Consider the following 6,439-nt stretch of genomic DNA (forward strand, 5'->3'; position numbering starts at 1 on the left):
TTGCAACTTTTATTTTTTCAAAATACCAAGTCAGTGTACATGTTTCTATATTAAAAAAATATTTATGGAAGAAATTTAAAGAAAATCACATTTGTTCAGTAGCTGTGTTAAAGGTAGGTTTCGCCAAACCAAATAAATATTTTTTTGTGAAATTCGATAAGCGGAAGAAAAGATGAAAAAAACACATATTAAAATATCTCAATTTAATTTCTTTATGTGTTTGAGATTGAACAAATGTGTCTTGAATCCAAAATTGAAGGAAATCCTTGATTTATTACGGTGTCCGTCAGACAAAATAATATGCAAATGAAGCTGCGATGGATTGCGTTGTCGAAGTTTGGCGCATGCGCATTGTCACGCACTAAAAGTAAACAAAATGGCTGAACGAAAGTGTGTGAGATGAAAAAAAATATATCTGAATCGGCAACAAAGTGGAGGAAATTATAATGGATTCGGTAGCACCCTAGGATATCTATAGGGAATTGAATTCAGAGATGACATGTACACTGTAGTGCAACTAGTACGGCAACGATGTTTTGATCCGTTTCCGGTATCGCTTCGATGTACGAGTACCGAGCAGGTAGGTTCAAACTTTTAGAGTTTAAATACATTGCGCATGGTGTTACAGACCGATATTCAGCTCAAGTATTAATTAGATATCCTACCTTGTATTAAGATCGTGATTTTACGCAAAGTACTCCTATTTATCATACAATTGTGACACTTACATACAGCTTGATGCGAGTTCCTAGCAAAAACTTCAAGTTTTCATCTGAATCTTGCTTATTATCCAAGATATTCACAAAATATGACTGATATACAAATTATTAGATTCATATGTATCAATTTGATATGCGCTTTGCCATATTTGATGAAGAATAAAGAGTGTTTGACCCATTGTTTACATCGTTGTGTCAGCCTTTGCGCAACGGTTTTGATCGATGATATTGCGAAAAAGTGTACGGTTTGGAGTTTGAGATTGCAACGGTTTGGTATTATTTATATGATGGCATTTCCATGCGTAATATCATCCAACCGTAACGTATTAAGCACAGGGATCTGAGAATTAGTTACAGTTTATATAATTATTGACCCGCCAGAGTGCCCATAGACTATTTTAGACGTTTTTAAGGACCTAGATAAAAAGAAATCAGTAAAAATCCTATTCTACATTAAACACACATAGTACAATGTAGAATAGGATGTTTACCGATTTTTTATTTAGACCCCTAAAACGTCTAAAATGGTCTTTGGGTACTCTTTATTGCGCATGCGTAACTCTATATACTTAATTATATCGTTTTTATGCCCATCATTACAATGCCTATGAGGTCTCTCAAATCCTTTGATGTGGGACTAAGGAGTTTTTACTTTAGAACACTTTTGAATTTATGAAACTTTTTATCGAATACCTACAAAAACTATTTTGGGAGAATTTTAACGGCAAAATTTGCTGTAAATATGCAATAGAGTCGAACATCTGAACTTGCTTGTCCCGCCGTCCTCGAATCCTAGCGTAACCACACGGATCTGAGAATAAGCTTTAGTTCATTTCAATATGGACCAAAGAGCCCATAGACCATGTTTACACGTTTGAGGGGTCTAGATAAAAATCGGTTAACTCACATTCTACAAAGTACGTATATATTGCGAAAGGTGGAAAGCTCCTCAACACAAAAAAAAAAATCGAAGAAAAATCTACCACGCCTGCGCTTTAGCGGCCAAAAACCATACTTTTAGGAAGTCTTAAGAAACAGATTACTGTCGTTGGAAAGAACGATACTTTTTGCTTTTAAAATCGTATAAAATGGTCCATGGGCACTGTTTTGGATGTACATTGATACAAACTTTATCTAATTATCAAACTCTTGTGGGCGTAACGTCTTGGTTTCTTGATGTCCCTTCATCGTTTTTGAAATGACGTCAGATTGAATTTCGTGCCCGTTAATAGCCGATATTTATATTGTCACTGTACATGTGTACAGTACCTATGTATGGCTATTAAACCCAATGTATGATAATTCTCATTATTAACATTGGCAGTTACATGTAGATTTTGGTGTGCTAATTATTTCTTCAGAGTTCAAGAGGTCACATAAACACTGAGTTTAAGTCAATGTGAGAATTCGTTGAATAATATCAATGTATTCTTAAAATTGAAGAAGTATATATATCTTTGTATATTTGGTTTATCGGCAGTCAGATACTGTCATTGTTTAATCGGTTGCTGATTACAACACACCAGAAGAAATTCCCCAAAAATCATCAACTGTTTATCAAATAGTATTCTTACTCTATACAGACGTATAAACGAACGCGTTTTATTATCAAACTTAAAGGCCCACTACCTTTCCGAAACGGCTTTCAATTTTTAAAATGGGAATGTAAAACAAGATCGATAATTTTGTAGAGTCTTCAAAAATTATTAACTTACCGTTAATACTACATTTATCATCACCTTCTGAACGATTTGATTAAAATAAATAAAACGTTTATTTTCATAACGCGGGTCGTCTTATGTTTCCCGCCGTCGTCCTAAATACCGCCCGGTAGTTGACTATCGCTGCGCCAGACGGCAAAACAGCGAATTGACTCTCCACTGTTTTCATGTATTACGCAGGAAATCTTGCATATGTTTGTTGTCGTAACCTTATTTTAGGACATCGGTATGCATTTTCTGATGCTATTAAAAACATTAATAACATAAGAAAATACCTATCGATGGCCTAAGATGAGGTTACAACACCAAACAAATGCAAGATTTCCTGCGTAATATATGAAAACTGTGGAGATTCATTTCGCTGTTTTGCCGTCTGGCGCAGTAGTATTCAACTACCGCGCGGTAATTAGGACGTCGGCGGGAAACATAAGACGACCCGCGTTATGAAAATTAACATTTTATTTATTTTAATTATTTTGTTCAGGAGATGATGATGAGTGTAGTATTAACGGTAAGTTAATAACTTTTGCGACTCTACACAATTATCGATCTCGTTTTACATTCCCATTTTAAAAATTAAAAGCCGTTTCGGAAAGGTAGTGGGCCTTTAAGCTTTTTTTTCCCTTTATAACTGGAACGACTAGTGATTTTCACTAGTGTAATTAAGCATTCGTTGTCATATTTTGACATGCATTGGTGTGCGACATAAATTGGTTGTTCTCGCATATCTATCATGGTGCGGATATATGTTAAAACACAGTTAATGATATACATCATGTACATGTATATGTATACATTTCTATTATGGTGTGCTAATTCGCACCAAGTATTTATAAGTATATTTTTTAAGTCCTTGTGCGTGCCATTTGATAAGGGTTTTTTTTAATTACAATAGCCGATGTATGCAAAAATATGACATGAACAAGGTTACTGTATATCAAGCGCATTATGGGATAAACAAGTATACCCATTTCTAGTCTACTACAAAATTAAGATAGCACACACGTTAAATATTACGTCTAATGAATTTAATTCTAATAATAGTACACAAATTGGTCCATTTTCATGTCATTATCTGAAAGAAAGAAATCCAAACCGTACACTCACTTTTGTTTTAAACTTGTGTCTCAACCGTACACTATTGAAATTCGAAACCGTTGCGACACTAGTCTGACATCGAACACAAATTGTTGAATTTCATATGTATTTTTAACATTATTGTAAACATATTATATACCAATGGAAACGGAAAAGTCTAAAGATTTCCAATATTGAATCACAGTAAAACTATACCTCAATATAAGTCGGCAAATCGAAGCTGAACGAAAAATCTACCTGTGTTTTCTGTCATGTGTGATATTCAAATGCATTTTTTGAAATATAAGAAAACAGAAAATAATATATTTTTTGGTATGGTTGAAACTTATCATACTCTTCAGCAATCACTACATACCATGAATCATGGTATCATCCGTAACGCCAGCAAATTAGTGATACAAAGCACAGTACCGTGGTCTTCATGTCGCCGAAGCGATACCGGAAACGGATCAAAACATCGTTGCCGTACTAGTTGCACTACAGTGATGTAGCAATAGAAGAAACAGAAGCCACATCTCAAGCGGAACTTGCCGGGATATGTTGGGACTCGTGTAACGGCATTGCACGTGGTGAGTTAAATTTCAACACATATGCCAGCGCACAAACAGCCGCAGACTAACTACATGTATATTTGGTGTACAAGCGTATGTAAGTAACATGAAGTGTTTTAGATTATATGATATGTATAAACAGTCCATCGCACTTCGATTTGTTGTTGTTGTTTTTTTAACTAAACATGCCGTGGCAAGACTGTCACTTCTATTTGACATTTTGTTGCACGCTTCCGTTTGTTGCTGCGGCCTCGTTTTGGAAAAAAAATACGTCATGTTCTATGTAAATCTTGGCTTCGCTCTATTTTTAGAGGAGTATTTTCCTGGTCAAGCTAGGCAACTGACCACCCATATCGTTCGCTGTATGCATTGAAAATGATCTGAAGATTATATCTATGTATAGGATAAATTTCAATTTCGTAGTCTTTATATTTCATTGGGCGAAACCTACCTTTAATAGATAATGGAATCAGTGTTTTTTTTTTTATATATATATATACACATATGTAATTATATAGGGTCCGGTATATAATCTTTATATACATGTACTTCACTTTTAGTTTTAAAACTTTCGTTTAACTTCTGTAACTGTATATGCCATGTATAAACGAAACATCTTGTGTGTACATTGTACATATAGATACTGGTATATATCTACATGTAACGTTACATGTAGAACTTAAGTCTCTTATCTTTGTTGGGGTTTTATTCAATGTTTACAACTTTTATTCGTTCAGTTACTGCTCATCTTCCATTTCACACATTTGGACGTGCTAGGTTTAGATGCTAAAGGAAAGCCAGAGTACCCGGAGAAAAACCATGGACTAGCAGTACCTAACAACTTACTGTCCCACATGGGATTCAACTCGCAATTAGTTTCAGAGGTGGAGGGCTAGTGGTATCATGTCTGAACTTCTTAACCATTCACAAACCATATACAATTATGGTCTATGTATGTGGAGGGATAAATCTTGAATTGCCTCCCTTGAAAGAGTTATTTAGATTTTCTTGAGGGCAAAGCAATGCTAAATGGTTCCTGACACATAAGGACATAATGGATATAAATTAATTAAGCAATAAACCTAGTATATATTGTGTAAAATAAAACTGTAATAAATAATTTAACAAGAATTTCCTTAACACTAAGTATTGATGGTGTAATATTATCAATACAATGGTCCACTACACATGTACATGTACATGTATATATGTGATATGCGAAACAAATTGCACAAACTTTGTGTTATCTGTATCAGACATGATTTGTGGTGTCTGCACATGGCGTATATGTATGCACATGCACACTGTTGGTATGTTGTCAATCACACTCATTAATATCCACATGTACATTCCTTAATTGTTAACCGATTGAAGTAATTGGACGATATCCGTAATCAATCGTTTTGTCTGTCGAATTAAAATACTGAGAATAACTTGAAGCCAGGCCTGTTCTGTTTACATATTTAAAATTCTGGAAACCATGTCTGTTCTTTTTTACCCATGCATTTACTCATAGGAATTGTTTTTAATATCAATACTTAGGACCCTACAAAAACCATGTCATCAAGACATGGTCAGGAAATCGAAATGTCCTTGACACACTGTTCAGTGAAAGGCCTGCAGGTAGGGCGTATGAATTGTACCTGCTGCCCCTATTGGCATGATCGTAAAAAAGGCGACTAAATTTAGTGATCTTATATTTTCTCTTCTTCCTAACTGACTTTATCCTTCCTGAATGCCTACCTTGGCACCGCCTCACTTTTACGGCCTTGAGTTGAGCGTTCGCCCCAGTGAGGAAGGCTCTCAAGGATCTGTCCCCTCGGCCGAGACACAGCACCAAAGTCTATAAAAGTGGGTAGTTTCTGCTCCTGCTATAGCGCTCAGCATACAGGGAGTGGGACGAGCTGGTCTCGCCCGTTCTGTCAGTATTAATGGTGACCGGGTGGGGTGAGTGTTGCATTGCGTGTCTTCGGCCGGCAAATGGCTTTCAGTGATATAGCACTATAAAAAGGGCAAAAGTTCACACTATACAAGAAGACACAACATGAATATACCGCAGTCTCCCACAACACGCACCTCGCACAACATACACGCAGCACACACCGCATACATGGGAGGCCGTCCTTACATGACCATAGCTGTTAATAGGACATTAATTAATCAAACAAACAAACAAATCCCGTTCGCATCGGTACATTTGTACCGATTTGAACTTTGATAACGTCATCTACCAAGTTCGAAGGCGTCACACATTAACCTTTATATTCCTCGTAGAAACGAAATATTTATATCAACGGAATCAGTGATTTCTCTATTTTATGTTCATATAAATTTCACAAGTTGGTTTGCT

This window comes from Argopecten irradians, unplaced genomic scaffold, assembly GCF_041381155.1.
Source record: "Argopecten irradians isolate NY unplaced genomic scaffold, Ai_NY scaffold_0180, whole genome shotgun sequence".
In the NCBI taxonomy this organism is placed as follows: Eukaryota; Metazoa; Mollusca; class Bivalvia; order Pectinida; family Pectinidae; genus Argopecten; species Argopecten irradians.